At 43.7% G+C, this 21,948-nt stretch overlaps 1 protein-coding gene across 15 annotated transcripts in view; it reads left to right on the forward strand.

The window, feature by feature from the left end:
* LOC102149590 (ATP-binding cassette sub-family D member 2) overlaps positions 1-3,413 on the forward strand; it is a 57,611-nt gene extending 54,198 nt beyond the window's left edge. For all 15 annotated transcript variants that reach the window (XM_070248985.1, XM_070248987.1, XM_070248986.1 and 12 more), the window contains one exon: positions 353-3,413. The gene's annotated coding sequence lies outside the window, so the exon portion shown is untranslated. The remainder of the gene's footprint in view (positions 1-352) is intronic.
* The last annotated feature ends 18,535 nt before the right edge of the window (positions 3,414-21,948 follow it).

The raw sequence follows: 21,948 nt of genomic DNA on the forward strand, positions 1-21,948 counted from the left end.
TCCAGGCTTGTGGCCCCAGTCGAGCCTGTAGCCTGTCGTTGTGAATACATCCGATGGGCGGCTGTGGCAGTGACTCCTCCTTCCACAGCGGTCTCCTGGCCTGTCGAGGGTGTGTCCACAGCTGAACAGAAATCCCACCAGTTTTCCACTTTGCCTTGGAACAAAGGTTGACCCAGAGCCTCTGAGCTAATTCTGGTCACTGCTTGTTCTGTCAGTAAAGTTTGACTGGAGCACACCCGTGCTCACCCGTTTATGGCCTGTCTGTGAGGGCTTTTGAGCTAGGATGGCGGAATTGAGTGGTTGTAGCAGGGGCCTGCAAAGCCTAAAATGTTTATCATCTGACCCTTTACAGAAATGTTGCCAACGCCATTCTACGTGAATGAAGGTGTGTGGAGTGCTTGCACCCAGAGAAGGTTGTGAGATCGTTGTCATCACCCAGACGTGGTAGCAGACACCTGCACTCGCACTCAGATGAATCTGGGGCTGGCCTGGGACCTCGATGCAGACATCTGGTTGCAGCCGAAAGACATCGTCCCTCACCTTAAATTAAGGACGTTAACGTGAAATTGACTGGTCTTGTAGTTTTGTTTGTACTTGATTTTTAAGTTTGTTTTGGTTTTAGAGTTGTGTAAGAGCTAAAAGAATAAGGAAGTTTTATCAGGATGTCTGTTTGTAAATATTTAATTTATGTTTGAATAAAAGTAATTCAAGTGACACTAGAGCTCCTGGAGCAGTTTTGGAGGGGGATTTGTACATGACTCAGGTTGGAGAAACATGGCTGAAGCTTCTCCCTCTGCCCTTCACTCTGGCTTCCCTGCCTTCTCTTCTCTCTCTGCTCTAAGCTATATCCTTTAACCCGAGGCTGGCAGACATCTTCTGTGCAGGGTAGATGGTAAATGCTTTTAATGATCTCTGCTGTTTAGCACAAAGTGGCCATAGACAAGGTGTAAACAAATGAGCATGGCCGTGTTCCACTAAAACTTTATGGATGACACTGAAATTTAAATTGCATTTAATTTTCCTGTGCCATAATACATTCTTTTGATTGGTTTTCAACCGTATGAAAATGCAAAAATCATCCTTAGCTCATGAGCCGGAAAATAAAATGACAAAGAACTGGACTAGGCACATAGGCCATAGTTTGCTGACCCCCGTCCTTTGATATCAATGAATGTGTCTTTCCAAACAGTAGATTTTATTGTATTCTTGCTTAAAAATCTGCACTTGGACCCATGTTTCTTACTGGGTTAAGTCCATTCACCAGGCATAGCACTTCCTCCTTTAGGATATTTTTCCAATCCCATTTTCTTCTCTAGCCCTTGATGAAATCTGTGCTCTGAACACATTGAACTCATTATTGTTCCTCTGTTTTCCTGCCTTCTTTTTTTCATGTCATCTTGCCTTTTGCATGAAGTCTTAGCCCAGTACACCCTTCCCCTCATTCTCACCTGGCAGCGCCCTAAATGTTCCTCCTGACCCGTCCCTCCTGCACAGTGTCCCGTCTGCACAAGCAGCGCAGGCTGCTCCCTCCTGCACTCCCACCTGGTACTCAGTGTCCTATTAGAGAGAGCACTTGTGAGGGTGAATTCTAATTGTTTATCTGAGGGGTTTCTTGCCCTGATCACAGGAGCCTTTTGAGACAGAGATTCTGGCAATTTATCAACATCTAGCAAGGTATCCTAACACCAAGTAGATGGTCAAGAAACATTGGCTTAGCGAACGGTCCAGCAGTTATTAGTAATAGAAATAACAGCTACTATTTATGAGTCCTTTGTATCCTTCAGACACTGTACTGAGCACTTTGTATGATCTAGTTAGTATATCAGGTTCAATGAATTTTCCCTCCCTCTCATTGTTTTTCTTAGGTCACAACTCCTTAATGTCATAAGGTACTTAATGTATATTCCACAGTGGAATTTTAGGCATGGAAGATAGGCTGATGGGGGTGATATTTAGGTCCCTTAAATCCCATTGGCTCTGCTGCATGGTTAAGCCAATTCCACCTTCTTGCCCTATAGCAGCCCCATGCCCTGGAACAAAGAAAAGCCTACCAAGTTCTTATTAGAGAAAAGATAAAAATAAACTGTTGGCACTTCAGCAGACTTCTGCTTCAGCTTTGTCACTGGGTGAGATTAGGGGTACGCCTGCTTTAGTGGAGTCTCTAGGACATCAGTGATGCTCGGGTTCGAGTCAGAGAGGGCCCCAGGGCCCTGACTGTGCCTCTCCTCCTGGCTGAGGCAAGAAGAGGCCCTTTGTTGGGCAGTGGCTGCTTTCCAAATGGAGAGTCCTTAATGACTCTTCGACTGCTTTACACCCTGAGGATAATGAGTAATGTTGCTGCTCGGTGGTTCAGCACCAATGTTTCAAAGAAGATACACAGAACATGCAACAAATCCAGAATCTGAACCCGTCCCATGGACGAAAAGGCGTCTCCTTCAAGGTTCAATAGAAGAAGTCCATCCTTCTGGGAAATGTATTTAGAGGGGAAAATTTAAATAAATATATAAGAGGCCCTTGTGAGTTTTTGTGCAATTACAACTCATTTTTGTCTTGTTCTTCCACGGTTGAGGATACACGGTAGGAAGGTCTTTACAAGGAAACATAAAGTGCAAGGCAGTGGAGATAACAGAATTTTTCTGAAAACTTGGGATAGTGCCACCTTTTCTAGCTACTTGTCCCAAAGCTCCTTTCCAGAAATGTTCACTGGTTCATTCCTAGCCTGTGGCATGAACTGTGGCAGACGCTGGGGCAGTGACAGAGCCGACTCAAGGGTAGAGTCTGCCTTTGCCCCGTCTAGGCAGGAAGACTCTTCCCTAAACTGAGTGAAGAGGGGAGAGTCAACTGTTTGGGGCTGCTGCTGAGCAAGGATGAGAGAGACGAGTACAGAGAAATGCTCAGTGAGTTTGACAATGCTGGAGCAAGAGTGAGGTTGCTTGAGGAGTGAATGGAAAGAGAAGGAGTGGAAAAGATGGGTGTAGACAAACTGGATAAAATTTGCTATGAAAGTCAGAGTCACAGTGGCAGTAGCGTGCAGGGGAGGGTAAGATCCAAAAGAGCCTTTTGTGAGCATTTTTTTTAGTGGAAGAGGCTTATCTACCTAATTTCAAAAGAATTCCTGATGGCAATTGCTGATCTTTTTTCTGTCCTTATAATGTCACCTTTTCCAAAATGTCATGTAAATGGAATCATACAGTAAATCCCTTTCCGAGTCTGTCTTCTTTCCCTTGGCAAAATGCATTTCAGATTCCTCCACATTGTTGTGTGTCTCAACGATTCATTCCTTTTTATTGCTGAGCAGTATCCCCCCTGTATGGACGTACCACTTTCTTTATGCATTCACCAAAGGGCATTTGTATCATTTCCAGTTTTTGATGATTGTGAAGAGAGAGCTGCAATAAACATTCACACACAGATTTTTTTGTGTACGTGTTCCCCTTTGTCTTGGGTAAAGACCCAGGAGTGGGATTGCTGAATTATATGATAATTGTATGTTTATTTTTACAACTCCCGAGTTGTTGTCTAAAGTGGCTTTGCCATTTTGCTGAGTGTAATTTGTTCAAAAATTAGTGACTAAAGTTAAAACTTATGAAACCTCAAAGGCAAGGACCTGGTAAACAGAGGGCAAAGATACAGAATCGAGTGGGGAAAGGTGAATCTTCAAATTCCCAGAAAGAAGCAAATGGGATGCAGTAAAGGGGAGCAGGTGATGGCCTCACACAGAGGAACACCACCTTTCTGAGAGAGGAAACAGGATGGGTGGGGGTGGGTGCAGTTATTGGCTTGTTAGCAGAAAGTTGAGAAGAAGTTTCTATCTTTGAGGCGGAAACTAGCAAAAGAAAAAAGGGGAGGTGGAAGTTTGAGAAGAGTGGAGATTTAAAGCAGTCTGCAGAGTGTGGGGAAATGAGCTGCCTGGAGAAATGTGGTAAGATGTCGGGCAGTGTTGGGCTGGTGATCTGTGATAGCAGTCTGCTCTCTGGAAGCTAATGAGTTTATGATAACAGCCAGAGAGTAAACTGAAGTGCTGGATGGTTAATCCAGGCCGGACAGACAAGCAAGTGAAGGCAGGCCAGGATGATGGATGGAAAGAAAGTCAAAGAGTTGGTTCATTATTAAGTTCTTGTCCCAGCTTCAAACTCACCTGGAGCTGGGACTGGTAATCTGAAAATGACATTTCTGCATGGCCAGCTGGTTTCTTATTAGACTGTCCCAAGAGAGAGGGAGAGAGAGAGACAGAGAACACTAGAGGATGATTGCAAGGCTGAAGGTGGGAGAAGGGACTTGCTCATTCCCGTGTGCCCGTTGTTGCTGCGACCATCCCCCTTGCAATGCTTCACCGTGTTGTCAGTGACGCTTCCTTCTGGAAGCTGCAGTTGAGTCCAGTTTGCAGCTCTTCCAGCCTCTCAGAACCAGCTTCATGGCACCCTCTCCAAGGCAGCCGCAGCAGCCAGCAGTGCCCCTCCTCTGAGATCTGGGCCCTGGGCCCATGGGCCCTCCTCCAAGCTTCCATGATTCAACACGCCCAACTTCTTCCCTTTGTTTTCCCCTTTCTAGTGGTACTAGCTGCTTCCTGCAGTTGCTCCCTCCCTTAAGGTTAGAATTTTGCCTGTTCCTTTCTCAATACCAGTTAACACTTTTTAGTATTAAATTGTTTCTGTTCAAATAAGTTGTGTGATTTCTTTCTCTTGAATGGGCCCTGAGGGCTCCAGGAAACACTGAACTGGTGGTACCTAAGAAGTGAAAGAGCATAGTAATAAAAATATTTGAGGCAGTGAGTTGGAAGCTTAGGAAGTTTGTGTGCTTGAATTAGTAACTTAGAGTGGAAGAGTGTGAGCGTGATGACCAGCTGGAGGCTGCTCTGGTCAGTGGATGGCTGAGCTGGAGTGGAGGGTCTGGTTACTGGAGATGAGGGAGTCCCAGGCCTGAGATGCATGGCATGGCCAATGAAACCAGCCCAGATGACGATGGGGCTGGGACGGAGAGGAGAAATGTGTGCCAAGAATTAAATAAATAACCAGGCAAAGTCTAGAATGTCATCCGATGAAAGGGATATGCAAAGAATGGGCGGTCAGAGTTGAATGACCTGAACTTCAGAAGAATAGTTTTTTCTTTGTTTTTTAATGAGATGAGGTTATAAAATTTTCCTGACAGGTGTGCAAAAACTTGAATAAGTAAAAAATAGATATCCAAATCCTGGATGGAAAGTCTTCATCCTCTCCGATCTTAATCCCAATAGGACTTTCTGGACCTGGATGACAAGTTCCTAATTGTCATCTGTGCAAATGTTATGCCAGAAACAGGAGAATTTTGAGGGGAAAATGAGGGGGAAGGAGCTTTGAATAGATACTGCTGTGTATTCTACAACAGCAAACCGGTGACATAGGAATACACAGATCAATGGAACAGACTGGAGAGTCTAGAATTAGATCAAAGATAATGATACGGAAGTTTAGAATCGGATAAAAGTGGCATTTCACGTTTGTGGGGAGAATAATTTGCAGAAAATTGCTTAATCATTTGGTAAAAAAATGTTAGACTTATGTAGTTGAATACATAAAGGAAGCAAACATTCTTATTAAGTTACAAAAGGAATGGGGCCGGCCCCATGGCCGAGAGGTTAAGTTCGCACACTCTGCTTTGGTGGCCCAGGGTTTCGCCAGTTTGAATCCTGGGCGCGGACATGGCACCGCTCATCAGGCTATGCTGAGCCGGCATCCCACATGCCACAACTAGAAGGACCCACAACTAAAAATACACGACTGTGTACCGGGGGGCTTTGGGGAGAAAAAAGGAAAAATAAAATCTTTAAAAAGTAACAGACTATTATGCTGTTATTTAAAATGACGCTTCAAAGAAGTTTCCACGCATTGTTCCTATGGCTGTTCCAGGCACAGGCTGTTATCTCTGTGGACTCCACATCTTGGATGTAACAGGCAAGTGCATCCCCTCCTTCCCCAGCCTGTAACAGTGTAACATTGAAAATGATAGCCTAGATTCTAGAAGGTGCATGAAATGGAAATAACTGATGGGAAGGTTCAAGTCATTCTGAACATTTTCAAATGCAGCTTCTCCCCAGTTGAAGGGTGTCCTGAAGACCCCATGTCCGTAAGACGGGCCTGTGGTCATCTGTGTTGATTCGCCTATTGGATCTCCATTTAAAAACCATCTCTTCCAAGTCATGTAGCTTGGAGTGGGATGGGGGGTCAGGAATTCCCTCAACATCTATCTGGCTCCAAGAGTGGGCACATGACAGGGGCCTGACCTGGCCAATCAGGGCTTTCAACCATCAGAGCTGGGGCAGATCATAAAGAGTTGATGTGTTTGTCGTGATTGACATCTTCAAGCTCCTGGATCCAGCTGCACCTGAAATCTACCCCACTACTGTCTAGATGTGCAAGCTACAAGCCCTTAGAAATTATTTTATTGAATTAAGCCAGTCTTAATTGAATTGGATTCTTTCCCTTGAAACTCCAAAGAGTTCTGACTCACAGGGTAGAGAGGCACAGTCACAATGGCAAATATCAGTCTCCTTTGCCCTCTCGCTCTATGTCAAGCATCTACCTGAACTTTTTGTACTCGAAATTTCTCCTGATAGATAGCTATACTAACAGCTTTCAGCCTGCCTTAAAATTTCATACCTTTTGGAATACATTTTTATAAGTATTTTAATTAGAAGGTGGGAGAGAGCAAATTTATACAAATCCTTGAAAAGTCGTTTAGCAATATATAGTAAGAACCTTAAAAAAATAACCCTTTATACTTTGTCTCAAGAATTTCCCTTTTTAGCATCCAGCCTAAAGACATACTTAGTAATAGGGGTTTATGCTAAGGATACCTGGGAAATTAGGAAAGACAAGAACCTCAATTGCCAAGCTGCCAGTTCTCACAGAGACTAGAATGTTGTTTAAGCTCAGCTCATCCAGGATTCCATCCTCCTACAGACAGTAGGCTATGCTGCCCCCCTCTGAAACACATTGCTCCCCACCATAATGGTGACTGACTTACTCTCTACATTTTATTGATCCTATTGTTACTAAATGCTCTCTGCTCAGCTTCTTGGTACCCTGTAGCTTTTGCTTATGGCATCAGCCACCTCAAAGTCTGGTGCTGCCTTCTTCCTGTGTGTCCTCTACCTCACCACCAACTGCTGACTCTCCCTGGCTGATGTATGGTTCCTGCTGACAGTAGTTCTACGGACCCATGGCTCCTGATGAACAAAAGCTCCTGCTGAAACCTGTCTCCTTTTGACCTGTGGCCTCTGCTGACTCATGGCTCGTGCTGACTCATGGTTTCTAGAGATCCACGGTTCTTTCTGAACCTTTGCTCCTGCTCATCCATGCGTCCTGCTGACTTACATCTTCTGCTGACACATGTCCTTTGCTGAAACATAGCTCCTGCTAAGCCATGCCTTCTGGTCACCATGGCTTCTGGAGGGAAGAGGAAAAGGAGCCAGCCCTTCAGAAGATGCAGGGCTCCAGGAAGCGAGACCTCAGTTCGGGGTAGGCTTGGAACGTCAACAAAGATCTGCGGCACTGATTGTGGACGCTGTCTAGGAGGGCAGTATCCCCAAACACACACTTGCTGCACCCTTTTCCCTACTGAACCGGCTCCATTGCCCATTGTCAACCCCACGGTATCCGAGAGGGACGGTGAAAATCTTCCCGTCCTCGGCTACTGGAAATAGACTCACTTTTTGCAGAAAATCCCTCACTCTACTTCTTCAAGCATGTTTTCTCTGTGGAGCTCCCAAAAAGCCAGTTTTTGCAGTGTGTGTGACGATTTTTGAGCACTCTAGAAAAGTTTGTCTTCTGTTTTAAAAGAAATAAGTTCCTGTAGGGGAAATAATACCTGAATATGAAATATTAAAAAAGAAAGATGGCAGGAAACACAGATTTATAGATTCTCAGGGATAGAAAATGCCCTTGAACTTTGAACTCCCCATCTTTTGTGTGAGTGTCTTGCACAGCATGCTGCCTGAGAACAATCCAGCCTCTCCTTGACTGCCTCCAGTGAGCACGAGCTTATTCATCCTGGAGCGAGACCATTCTGTTGTTGCCTAGTTGTCATTATGGCAGAGACTCCTCACACGGATCCCAGTATCTTTCTCCCTGTAATTAATTCAGCTGTAGGCACCGACAAGGGGGACAAAAGGTGAATTCTCATATCACAGTTCTTCAAATATTTAAGTACAAACTATTGGATCACTCACTTATTCATTCTTTCGTTTCCAGGAACAAATAATTATCTAGCCCCAAATGTCATTAGTGCTAAGATTGGAAATGCCACCCTAGCCCAATCTAACATAAAGTGAAATATTATTGTTCCCAAAGAAGGGATTTACCGGACATGAAGGATTATTTTTCCTCAAAGTAATCTTGAGGATTGAGGGGAGAAAACGGCAGGCCTGAAAGCATTTTTTTCTCTCCCTTCACCCAAGAGTATGAAAATGAAGTTCTCGCCAGCCTTCAACTTCATAGTCTTCTAAAAGAGGTTTTCAGGACATTGTTCTTCTCCTCCTTGTTCTTATTTGAAAGAATGGTGAGGTGCTCAGTGCCTTGCGGCTGTTCTTTAAACAAAGACAGCTCCTTGCTCAGTGCTCATAATGAGCCTCAAAGGTCCTCTCTGTGTCTCCGAGCTGCCTCCTGTCCTGGCTGATTCCTACCCTGGAGTCACACGTGTGGAAGCACAGCCCGGCAAGTCTGCGGTCTGTACCAGAGAGATGGGGGTTGCAGCTAAGCCTCTGCTTGTGATTCCCAGCCACCTGGCAAATTCTACTCATAGAAGAAACTTTTGTTGTTCCTACTCCTCTTGCTGCTGAATGTGTTGAATGCTAATGATCTGAGTATGCTTTGCAGTGAATAAGGTGACAAGTTAATAGAGATGAGTTTATTTTTATTTTAAAGGTGAATAAAAACCTGGGATTAATATTTGCCAGAAAAACAAGTCCTTAATATATAAAGAACTCTGACAAATCAATAAGAAACCCCAAAGCCTCATTACTTAATAAAAATCAAACTAGAACTGTAATAGTTTAGCCCACAAAATTATCTAATTTAAAAAAATTGTTGATTTGGGGTTAGGTATATCTGACCTACTGATGGGACTCTAAATGAGCACAAATTTCTAAAAAATCCAATCTGCAATAATGTATAAAGAACTTTTAAAACACAATACCCTTTGGAACAATAATTCTCCTTTTATGAATTTAAATTGGGGAAATAATTGGAGATTCATAGTCTTTTGTACGAGAATGTTATCAAAGCATTTATGATAAGAAAAATAGAAAGTATCTAAATTGTTAAAAAATTCTTATATCCAATGATGAAAAAATATGTGATCATTAAAACGGTGATTTTCTTAAAATTTTATAACATAAGAAAATGCCCCCAATCTTATGTGATAAGTAACAATTATATGAAACGTTTCATTTAGTATGTCATCATGTGGGAGAATGAGCATGGATCAAGATAGAGAAAAAGCATCAGATTAGTAGCAAAGGTTATTTTTGGGGTGGTGGATCATGAGTGATTTCTTGTCATTAACTTTATGATCACTCCAATTCCTGTACAAAAGGCATGTACAATTTGATAATTCAAAAACTGTGAAAGATTTTAAAAATCTGGAGACAACAGGTCTGGAGGGAAAATCACTGAACTTAGGCTCAGACAGCCCCGAGTCTGACTCCAAGCTCAGCTACTCTCTTAGGGTGGACCTTGACAATCCTGCCTTATCCTCTGGGGACCACAGGCTCGAAATGGGAAAACGGGAACTACCTCCTGCAGCCATCCTGATAGTTAAATGAAATGATAGACCATGAGAGTTGTGTCAAGGCTGCCCGATAATTGTGAAATAACTGAAGAACTGAACTTGGGACATGAGGAGCCAGAATGATGAAACTCCTCTGGGCATGAAAGTGTTCACCCAGCCATGATAGTGTAGGAAATCTTGAGTTGGAATACTGAGTTGGAAACCACTTTTTGCTCTGGGATCTCATGCGAGTTACCTCATCTCTCTGAGACGCAGTTCCTTTACCTGTAAAACAAGGAATAGTAAAAGTACCTACTTCACAGTACCATGGGGTCAATAGATAATGAGGAGTTAGCAAATACAGCTCGTGTGCCAAATCTGTTTTTATAAATAAAGTTTTATTGGAACACAGGCACGTACATCTGTTTACTTATTATCTGTGGCTGCTTTTGTGTCTCGAGGGCAGACTTGAGTCGTTACAACTTAGACCATGTAGCCCACAAAACCTAAAATATTTACTCTCTGGCCCTTTATGGCAGAAGTTTGCTGAGCCCTGAGAATGTATAGAAACAACCTAGAAGAGTGTCTGTCACTCAAAAGATGATCCTGCTATTATTATTATCATTATTGCCTGACTCCTCTGCTTAGAAGTAATTCTGAAAAATTACATAGTCCAACCCTGTTTTCATCAGTATTAAACCTAATGAATCCCAGAAGGCAGAGTCATTCTTGCTGACTCACTCTTTAAAAACTGCCAGAGCAACAGTTCCTGAGGAATCCTTCTGCAATCCAGCCCAACACGGATCTATCGTCACCTTTAGGAAACCATTTTCTCTCCCAGCCTCGCTTTCACTGCTGTTTCTATGCTTGTTCTCCTCCCGACCAAGAAAAAGAAGATCTTGGTGTGAACTTTCTGTGCAGCCACGTCTCTTACCATAAGAATAGTGTGCGGTCACATCACAGTTTCCCTTCCAAAGGCCATATGTCCCCAGTTCTCTGCTATTACTTGGGCAGGCTCTGGTCATAGGCATCTTGGGACACCAGGAATTCAGCCAGTGTAGACAGGGAGAGAGGCAGGGGTCAAGGAAACTGACCTCACTCTAGAGCTGGCCCAGTCCCAAATGTACAGTGTCTCAACGGGGGCGGCAGTTTCAGGCTCGGCTGAGGAAATAGCGTGACCTGAGGAGCCCAATCCAATGGAGAGGGTGAGATCAGGGGAGCCCAGGCAGCAGGCAGTACCCAAAGTCAGCACAGGCAGATGGCAATGGCATTGGCTGTGGATCTGTCCATTCAGATCTCAAATGCCTGCTAGGGAAACTGAGGCAGAAGACGCTTTATGTGGATTGGGCTGATGTGGTGAAAGTAGCAGCAGTCTGTCTTATGAGGCTGTGAATGCCCAGGCTCAGGCTGGGTTATCCAGACACCAAGTCTCAGCCCAGCTCGTTGGCTCAGGATGGGCACACAGGTGAGCCCGCAGCTGGGAGGTGTCGGGCTGCCAGAGGAAGCAAGCTGTGGAGGCTCCATCCCACACACACTAGCCTTTTCCCTTGGTCTCTCTCACCTGCAAAACATCAGTCACCCATGGATCTTGGTTGAACTTTCTCCACATAATTATGGAGCTCATGATGGGATTTTGATCCTGGTGAAATCCACGCAGAATTCCACTCTCTCCTGAAATGCCTGGCAATTCATCAAGCGTCTGGGTCTAGAGTGGGGCCTGAAAGTTTGTATTTCTAACAAGTTCCCCACTGATGTTAGTGCTGCTGCTCCAGAGATCTTGCTTGGGGAAACTCTGGGTATAGGAACAACTCGTGTGTAAAACAGAGATATGGACCTTAAAGCGTGACCTCCATCTCCATTTCATCCAGATCAGAACCCTGAACAGGTGCTATCGATCCATTTTACAGATGAATAGAGGGAAGTACAAAGAGATAAAGTAGGTGAGCTCAAGAAAAAATGCTTGGGAGCAGTCATCTGGCTGGGGAGGGACCGGGGAGGGGAGGGCATGAACCAGGAGCTGCAGATGTCAGGGCCAGCAGAGGCCCTGCAGACACCCTTAGTGAACGAAGTCATTCTGCAGCGGCTTGGAGCACGTCCATTCTGTCTCCAGTTGTCACCACGTGAGAACGGACGCCCAGTATTGCTAGATCTTCCAGTCTTTCAAGAGAAGTCAGAAATCCCAATTTTAAAGTGTAAATTAATTCCAAATTTTAAAAAATACTGTGCAAGCCAGGTGGTATACATCTGCCAGCTAACTTTGGCCCAGGGGCTGCACGTCTGCACCCTACGTGTTAATGCTTTTCGATCCTTGCTGTGCAACTAGATTTCCTAGAGCCCTTTTTAAAACATGGATGCTGATGTAACAGGTCTGAGACAACTCAAGATTTTTAATTTCTAATGAGTTCCTGGGTGATGCCCGGGCTCCTGCTCGATGGACTGCGCACTGAGTAGCAAAGCTCTGGAACAGAGCTGCTCAGTGTGTGGTCCATGGACAGGCAGCAGCAGCATCACCTGGGGCTCATTAACAATGCCTCCTCTCAGGCCCAGCCCTAGAAACACTGACTCCACATTCTGGGGCTGGGGCTTCAGAAGCTGTGTTGTAATGCATCCCGTGGAGGATTCTTATGCACAAGCGACTGGGAGAGGCGCAGCCTGGGTCAGCGGGGCTCCATCTTGGTGGGCACTGGAATCACTTGAGGAGCCGTCCAGACACTGAGGCCTGGAGTCTCTTTTCATTGGCCTAAATGGGGCTGAGCTCCGGAATTTTTCAGTCTTCTCGGCCGGTTCTAATATGCAGTGAAGGTTGAAGCCCGTTGCTCTAGAAGTTCACATCAGGTTCTTCTGTGTATTTTGTCCAAACTGGAGAAATAGGAATGTGCTTTTTGAAAACAAAGAGGTGCTTGCAGCTAATGCCTGGGAGTGGGGGTTGCATATGCCTGAAGCCACCGTGCCTGCACAGCAGCCCACGTGCCCAGGAGGAAGTGCCGAGAGGCGATGGGGGCAGGAGCCCTAACTCTTTCCCGGGTCCCAGGAAGCCACGACCATTGGTTTCCCTGGCACTTCACAATTCTTCCCACAGCCAAGACCCTGTCGGGAAATGAAGCCAATGCCACACTTGCCCACTTGGAGGATGATAACCGGCCAATGCCTGCAGCGGCCAATGGCCAAAGTAACCCATCCACAAAAAGCCCATCTGGCCAGGCAAAGAGGCCTGGCTTTAGTGCTCTGCCTGGATGCACACTTATAAAGCAGGCCAGTCTGTTTTCTGGTTTTATAAGTTAATTGACGACCAGTTAAATGTCCAAAATAGCAATAGGAATCACAGCAGATGATGACCATCTGACTTCCCCTCCTGTGAGTGATGTTTGAACTCTCTGGTCTGGACTGTGGTCTCTAAAGACCAGTCGAGCAAGAAAACGGGACTAGTCCAGGGCTTCAGAACACAGAGAAAAGAACTGATATCAGAGTCCCAGAGGATGGCGGACTTGTTTCCAGTGGCAGAGTGCAGAGCGAAGGAACAGAGCAATAGAATCGTCAGGTCCACCAAGCATACAAGGAGAAGGAAGGGGAACTAAAGTAGATAATCAGCAACATAGAGAAAGCCAAACAAAGCTGGTGTGTCCTGGAGGCAGAATTTGGAGAGCATCCCAGAGGACCATAGGATGCAGATGTTTATGGGATGCTTGCGGCTGAGGAGGTGGACTGGAAAGGAGATCCAAGGGCAATAAGCCTGTCTGGACAACATCTCCCATTACTTCCTTCCACACTGGCCAGTTGATCAACAAATATTCATTGAGCCCTGGCTATAGGCCAGCAATGGGTTGAGTTGGACTGAGCTGCTCCAGTTTCATCGATGATTAGTTTTAACGTGAGCAAGCGTGTTCTGAAGGTTCATTCAGACATTTTGCAAATATTTGTTGAGTACTTTTGTATTCCGAGTACTGTGTGTAACACTAGGGATACCACAGCAGAGGAAGCATCCTGGACAGCTGCTTCCCTCTTGGAGATGACAGGCTAGCGGTGGAGGCAGATCATAAACAGGCAAGAGAACGACACCGATAAAGGTACTTCACTGCTGTGGAGACAAGCGATAGGTACTAACAAGGAAACTTTTCTTAAAGAAAACTTTTCCTCTAGGTGTGTGGAGACATTTCCCAGAAGAAGTGACATCTGAGTTGCTATCTGAAGGGCGAAGAGGAGTTAGGTTAGCCAAAGCCGTTCTGAGCCCCTGGCAGAGGGCACAGAGTGTGCAAAGGCCTGGAGGCAGGAAGGGTCCTGACGTTTTCAAGAAATGGAAAGGAGGCTGGTACGGCTGGAACCTAGTGAACAAGGAGAAGGAACCAGCTCTTGCCAAGCCTAGTGTGTGATGCAAGGGACTTCAGCTTTGATCCGAGAGGAAGGAGATGTCATTTAAAGCTTTAAGGAATCAGGACAGCCTGATGAGTGAGGCTGGACACATTCTTCAGATTGTCAGTCTGCGATGATGCCCCAGTCTCCCCTGATAAATGGAGTTTTGCCTGAAATCTAATTCCCACCAGATCAGGAGTTCTCAAGATGTCCAGGTGATGGAAGCTGTCATTTCCCAGCAGTGGCCCTAGCTGGAAACTAAATTCAGATTTCTTAGATATGATCCCAAATGTTTGTAGGGCCCGTGTACCTTCTGATCTTCATGCCCAAGAGATACAGCTCAGGTGACACTGCTGGGCTCACCTGAGCTCTTGGTTTGACTGCGGCATAGTCAGCTACTGTGTGCAGACGGCATCGGAGGCTCCAGAGCAAATGCATGGTGGTGTGCTCTCTGTATTTGTACGTTACAGTGGTTGAAGTGACCCGGGATCTCCTTAGTGTGCTCTCTTTAGTGGTCATATAGGATCCATCTTCTCACTACAATCTCACTATATACTGTCATGCGTCGCTTAATGACAGGCACACATTCTTAGAAATGTGTCTTTAGGTTATTTCATCGTTATGTGAACATCATAGAGTGCACTTACACAAACCTAGATGGTATAGCCTACTACACACCTAGGCTATATGGTACTAATCTTAGGGGAACACCGCAGTATATGTGGTCCATCGCTTTTCTGCGTTTTGGGGGAAGGCTCTCATATTGACCTCAAGTGTGTGTTTTGGAGGCTAGAGGACAACACACACAGAGACGTGGGACGTACACGTCCATAAACAGCATATCTCTAGAGACCAGTTCCCAGCATAGGGACTGTAGCTAAGCATCTCTGATAATGAGTAGGCTTCTTGAGATCCCAAACACGTAAATGGATTTTCTTTGACCCTGGGGTTCTTGTCCGTGGGCTTGAGGATGTCTAGGAAGTCCATGAAATGATACGCCAATTTCTGAGTGTAGATGATTGTTTCTGGGGAGAGGGTTGTCAGAGCTCCATCTAAATCAGCGGGAAACAAGGTTCCTATTCCTAAAGACGGCTCTAAGATTCAAAGACTCCAAAGAAGTCCACTGCCGTGTGACCTGCTGACCACCTCTTTAGAAGTTATCTGAACATATTGCCACATATGCACCATTTAAACTCCTCTCACCATTTCTCAACTTTCTCTTCCAATTCCTTTCTCATCTGAGTCCACTGCACTATTTTCTCCATAGAGTTGGATGACTAGAAATTCAGTATTCTGCCTTTAAGATCACCTGCCAATCTTATGACTGACACAGGATGAGGTTCAAATGTCAGACATACTAAAAGGGATGTGGCCCAAAAGAGAGGAAAAATGCCTGTAGATTTGCATAGGGAACCATTCAGATGAGACATTTGCATTTCAGCAGGACTTACACATTCCTCATCACTTTTCTGGAATGCCCAATAGGGGGGCAATCACATGCCCTTTATACTATATTGCTACAAACAAATATATGCTACACATTTGTTTAGAGAGTCTAACCAATAAAGAAGGAATGAAAAAGAAGGCACTGAAATAAATAATAGGAAAAGAAGAAATAAAAATGTAGCACAGATAATATACATGGAAATTCAAAAAAGTAACAAAATTATCAATATGAGTTAAATACGTTGTAAAGTAAATAAATATATACAAACGTTAATATCACCCATGTTCACCAGCTAACCTAATTAGGCACTATTCTCAACAATAACAACAAAACTTACGAACCACATAAAAGCTTTGTGTCTATAAAGAGATGCGTCATGTTGTCAAGATGTCCATTCTCCCCAAGGCTTAGTTCTCAGATTTACTAAACCATAAATGCCTGAGTTTTAGTTATTTTTGTATCCTCAGGACCTAGCCCCTAGCACAAACCCAATAAATATTTGGATGAATGAGCTCCAAACCAACCAAAATTATGAATGAATTTTTCTAAGAACTAGAAAAGAAGTGATACCTAAATTCATTTTGATGTGAAAATAGGAGAGAATAACTGAAAAAGAAAAGCTGAAGGACAGCAGCTCTCCCAGATTTAAACCACTTTACAGATCCGCAGATACTCACACAGGGTGGTCTTGAAACTCACACACACACACACACACACACACACACACACGCAATGTCATGTCATTGGAAGAGGAAGCCAGCAAAAAGGTAGATATAGGAACTATAAGTTTAAAAACAGAAGCATTTTAAAACAATGGAAGAATGAAGAACCACTGTTACCTTTTCAATAAATAACATCCAACCATAACCCGAATCTCCTCGACTCGTCTCTTTCTTTCTTCTTTGTCCCCAACACTACGTATGGTGTTAAATACTTTTTCCAATGAGTCTCCAATGCCATTGTCTTTGCTCTGGCTGTCGTCCTCTCTCTTACCCTGTTGCACTAGCTTCCTCACTGGTCTCCTTTCACCTTCTCCTTTTTCCCTTCCTCCACAATCCTCACTCCACCTTCCCCCAGACTTGTCTTCCTAAAGCAACAGTTTTCTCAGGTTTCTGCCTGGAAGGGCTCCCCAAATTCTACTGCAGTGGTCCTCCAGCTGTGATCCCCCCAAACTGGCACAGAAGCTTTCTAATGATGGTCTTGCCCATATGAGAACAAAGCCAATCAATGCTGCCTGTCTCCAACAGGTGGTCTTCACAGTCATGGGTGGTCATATATTTGTGTCCTGCCATCTTGTGGTGGTTTGGGGAGTATTATGCATCCTAGCATGTCCAAAAATGCAAAAGCAGTCAGAGTTTTGAAAAGATTGTAAGAGGAGATGAACAAGTATAATGAAAATTAAAGAACTTACAAGTAACGGTGTGGGAAATGATGCCTCAAGAGATTTTCAACGTCCTACAACAAAACTGTCCATTTTGGGGAAAGATGGCCATGAGTTTACGCTAAGCAAAACAAGTTGAGTGTGCTGCTTTTAAAGTTTTTTAAAGCTTTGAAGAACCAACCTACTCCTTCTATTGGATGGAAATGCATCCAGGGGCTTCTGAGTTAAACACCACAGTCACTCTGGACTTGAGAACATGTGGATCTATACACAGCCATTCACTACCTAACTTAAAAATAAAAGTTGGGTAGAGTTTGTCTGCTGCTAAGAATCAGATATTGTCTTTTTCCAATCCATAGACAAAAAATGTTAAGTTAAAGGATAAAACTGCCAGTGTGTTAGGTCTGCCCTAAGAATTTTTCTTCCCTCTTGGAATTCTCTATTGCCCCGCATCTCTACCTGCCTGTTAGCAAGATTGCCCAAGTGTCACATGTCAGAGAAGCCTTCCCTGAGCCCCAAGCACATCTCAGAGACCCCCTGCCTGTGCCCGGCTCCCTCTATGCTAGCCCTCACCAGATCTAGCAGAGTAGAACACTTTGAAGAATTTCCTCAAGGAACAGCTGGGCAGGGGTTCAAGCGGCCACTCCAGCCCGTGCATCTGCGAGTATCCAATGACCACGTGAAATCCAAGCTGGCTGATTTACAAATGTTCACACTGACAGTAGACAGGTATCTGGTAGGTGCTTAGAAGAATTTCTGTGCAGTTCTGAACATTTATTTGCCCGACAGGTGACCCAGGAGGTGTCGTGACATTCAGTGCACTAGTGGGCACTGGGGCACACAATGCACTAGGGTAAGTGTCAGCAACTCTTTCTGTAAAGGGCCAGACAGTACATAGCATAGGCTCTGCGGGCCACACGGTCCCCGTGACAACTACTCAACTGTGCGGCTTAGTGCTGGACAGGGCACCAATAAACCTTTTTCAGAGAACAGGCAACAGGCCAAAGGTGGCCGACATATAGACTAGAGAATACCGGGAAAGGAGGCCCATTTCAGGATGAAGTTCAGGAGTTCAATGATAGCAGGACATTTAAGGGAGACGTCCAAGGCAGAGATCAATGTAAGGATGAAGAAGTGCCAGGGCTGGAGGCAGAAAACTGGGAGCCATCAGCCACGAGGTGCTGTTATGGGGCTGACATCACCTAGGGGTGTGGTCTGACAAGAGAGGAGACCAAGGACACTTCCCTGTCCCAATATAAGGGTGGATACGCAATATCACTGCCCATCACGAGGGCCCTGGAAAGGCAGGGACTTTATAGTCTAAACTCCCTCAACTCAAACTTTGTACAAAGAGGCTCCTTTTTAACTTGGGGCTTTTATTCCCTTTTCCAAGATAAGTAACTTGAAAGTTTCAGATTCACAGGTGAAAAAGAAAACTTCCCACTGGCTGGAAAATAAGGCAATTCTAAAGCAAAGTGTCTATCGACTTTTTCATGTTTTCTTTTTACTGTGAAGTCTTTTACACTCAAAAACTTCTAACCTATATGCAAAGTACGATGAATCATAATAAAACACACGTCCCATCCCCATCTCAAGAAGCAGCTCATTACCTAAACACGACCGTCCAGCCTTTCACCTCGGGAGAATTAGTCTCCAGAGCAGAGGTCAAAGCAGGCAGCCCAAGGACAGAGAAAGCTTGCAGATATGTTTTCTTTGGCCTCCACAGGGGATTTTTCTTTTTAGTTGACAGCATTTAAATGTCAAGAAACTTTACGTGGAAATCAGCATTCTGGGGGATCACTGATCATGGGAAGATGTGGCTACACTGTGTGAACATTCCCCACGGCAACAAGTGGCTAGAGCTGAGAGCAGCCAGCTCCTGCAGATGGACACGGACCCACTAGCTCATCACAGTCCTCACTCACTACTGTCTTGTAACCAACCGCCCACTTCACTTCTTAATTTTACCTGCCCTGGCACTTGAGTCTGTGACCCCTGCTTACAGAGTGTAATTGTGGCTTCCAAGTTCCTGGAGTATGGGAAACAGCACTAAAAGTCTAAAAAGTTCACAGGCTCTGTCTATTGGAACATTACTGAAAGTAAGACGGGTCCATCTCCCTTATCCAGCATTTTGAAATCTAAAGGACAAGTTCTTTTTATACCTCACTAGGCAGCGAAACTGGACCTGAAGTGACATGAAGCTATTTATCATCTCTATGTATTCCATTCGGTGTGAGATACATTTATATATTTTGCTACAGAAATGCTAACATGTTTGGCTAAGGGCTGCTGCCCCAGACCCAGCTGGAGACATTATATAAAAACGACATGTACACATTATTACTTTTCCAAAATCTGAAAAATTCTGAATTCTGAAACTCATCTGACCCCAACGACGTTAGATAAGGGACTGTGGGCCTGTTGTCCTTTTACTATCTGTGCTGGAGAAAATGCACACACACAAACACACAAGGCAGACAGAGTGCAATAATATTTTTAAATGAATTTTCAGTGGATTAATTCCTGTGGCATCTACCAATATGTGAGAAACATAAATAGAATGATGTATTCAAATCATCTGTAGTCTGACAGGAATGTGAGGTGCACATATTGATCCTAGGACCCTGTGCCCGAATGTCCAGTCCCTGAAGGGTCTGCCATGCCCACAGTGGGAACGGCAGCCACAAAGGGAATTCCAGGTTAGAGACACATGCTGCCTTCACATATAAGAATGATGCTGTATGACCACATCCTTTTAGGATTCATTTATTTCTCAGTAAAAGTGGGTTTTCCCTTGCCTATACATACCCTGTTTGATATTCTAGGACTTCACAATATGTCAAGTACATAAAAGGCCCGGGAAGATCGGATCAGAAGGAGCTGCAAAGATCCCAGATTTCTTTCCACTCCAGAACACGCTGCTAACCCATATTAAGCGTCAGCTGAATGAAATCCAGCTGCAAGTGCTCAAACGGTCCAGGGGGAGGAGATGTGAGGCCTCTAGGGATAGAGTTTTGCTTAAGCACTATGGTGGGAAAAGGAATGCAAAAACCCAAAAAGTGGGGTTTGCCAGGGAGCCAGAACCAAGCAGCTGTTTGGGGTTTCCCATAGCCCTGACTGTTTGTTTATGTACAGCCACTATTTACACACTTTAATTCCTCTGATTCAGGACCAGACAGTTGCCATGTTACAAGAACACGTCAGGATAATAAAAGTCAGGCAATGAGGGGCTATTCTTTGCAGAGACAGAGTGGACTTCATCCACACATGCCAGTCTCTACAGATTCTGATGTTGCTGCCTTTGCACGAAAGTCAGCTAAGGCATTTTCCTGATGCTCAGATTCAGTCCTCGCAGGGTGGCCTCAATTTTGATGACAGAGACCCAGTTAAGTCTGATGAGTTTCCTTTCTATGAACCATTGTCAGAGTAACTATAACTGAGAAAGGACTTAAAAAGGGTTCATTATACAGCAGTTGAGAAAGGAATTTGGTCATTTCTGTGACATACAACATTTTAAGATAATAATTAGAGTTATGACTGATAACATTATATCAGGACATATCAGATTTGTAGGAATTTCACATAATTTCTAGACTATTTATATACCTATGAAAATACAACATAAAGAAGTCTAAATGTTATTTCTTATTTGAAAATGCCTCCCATGTAATTTAACTTATTGAATGAGCCTAATTAGTATCATATCCCTCTTTTCATAAGGAGAGAGAACGAGTCCTTAAGATGTTTCAGGGATCCTCTGAAAAATCCCAAAGTTAACTAGAGGTCGAAAAAGACTTCATTTAGAATTTGATTTTCAGAAGTTCATCAAAAAAATCTCAAATCAGTTTTAAAACCCTTGGTCAAATAGGATCATAGGTCACTGTGAGCTAATACTCAGTTATGCCTTCGACCATGGTGACAAAGACTTTCAGACAAATAGAGAAAGTTAAATGGCCGTAAGAAAGCCCTTAGCTCTCGCAATCAAAGACCTGATAAAAGCAACACGGGAAATGATTTTGAAAACATAAAATCCCTTTTTTGCCTTTTAGGCAGACTATCAAATGTAAAGAGAAGCCTTTCATAATCTCTTCATCAAGAGCAGACTAGAAGCTCAAGAAAACCTCATCCTTATAACAGTGAGAAAGCCAAGTTTCTAATTTTGCACCAGCTTACTTTTGGTCTTAGAAATGCTGACTTAATTAAATTCCTTCAATCTTTGCCAGCTTGACTAGGCGGAAAACTTCTTTTCTCCGGGTTCCTTTTCCACAAACCTTCACTGACTTTCTTACTCATATTCAGAGTTTGTTCTTTCCTCTTTCCCATAACCACTTTGACTTTAGGACCAATTTACTTTCTTAAAACATCTCCATTCCTTACACCTTCGTTTACTGAAAACATACATTTCCTTATAGCATACATTTTTCAGTGTGGAAGAAGACATGTTTACTAATAGACCCAAACATCTTTTAGGTTTTTTGTTTTTAATCAGAAGCTGAAAGTAGATAAACCTATGTTTAGTAATTAATGTTTTACTATTTTATCTTATCTGGAAATGATCAAGATACTCAATACATTTCTAGCAGTTAACTTAATTTAGTAAAACTCTAAGGTTTCAAGTTACCAAGAGGTTTTGAAGTTATTTTTAAGTACTTATACCATAACACATGATTATTATTAAAAAGTTCAGCTAAAAACTTTTATCTTACTTACATCATTTACTTTACTTGTTCCTAATAATTTTGCTTACATTACCTACAAAAACTTCATGAGACATTAGACAAAGGCAGCCGTCACTTTTCTGCTGACAAATTTTGTAGCAGAGATAATGTAAACTTGTTTGATTTTTAGTAAAGCTAGGTAGAACAAGTTTTCTATTTTATGCTGGGAACTCTCAGGACATGCCTATTTTAATTAACCCAACAAACTTAGACAAGCTTTTATTTACCAAAGATTATTTTATATCACGTTAACTTGACAAACATTTAGATTAGTTTCTATTGTCGACGAAAAATAATCCATAACCAATCTA

Source organism: Equus caballus, chromosome 23 (genome assembly GCF_041296265.1).
Source record: "Equus caballus isolate H_3958 breed thoroughbred chromosome 23, TB-T2T, whole genome shotgun sequence".
In the NCBI taxonomy this organism is placed as follows: Eukaryota; Metazoa; Chordata; class Mammalia; order Perissodactyla; family Equidae; genus Equus; species Equus caballus.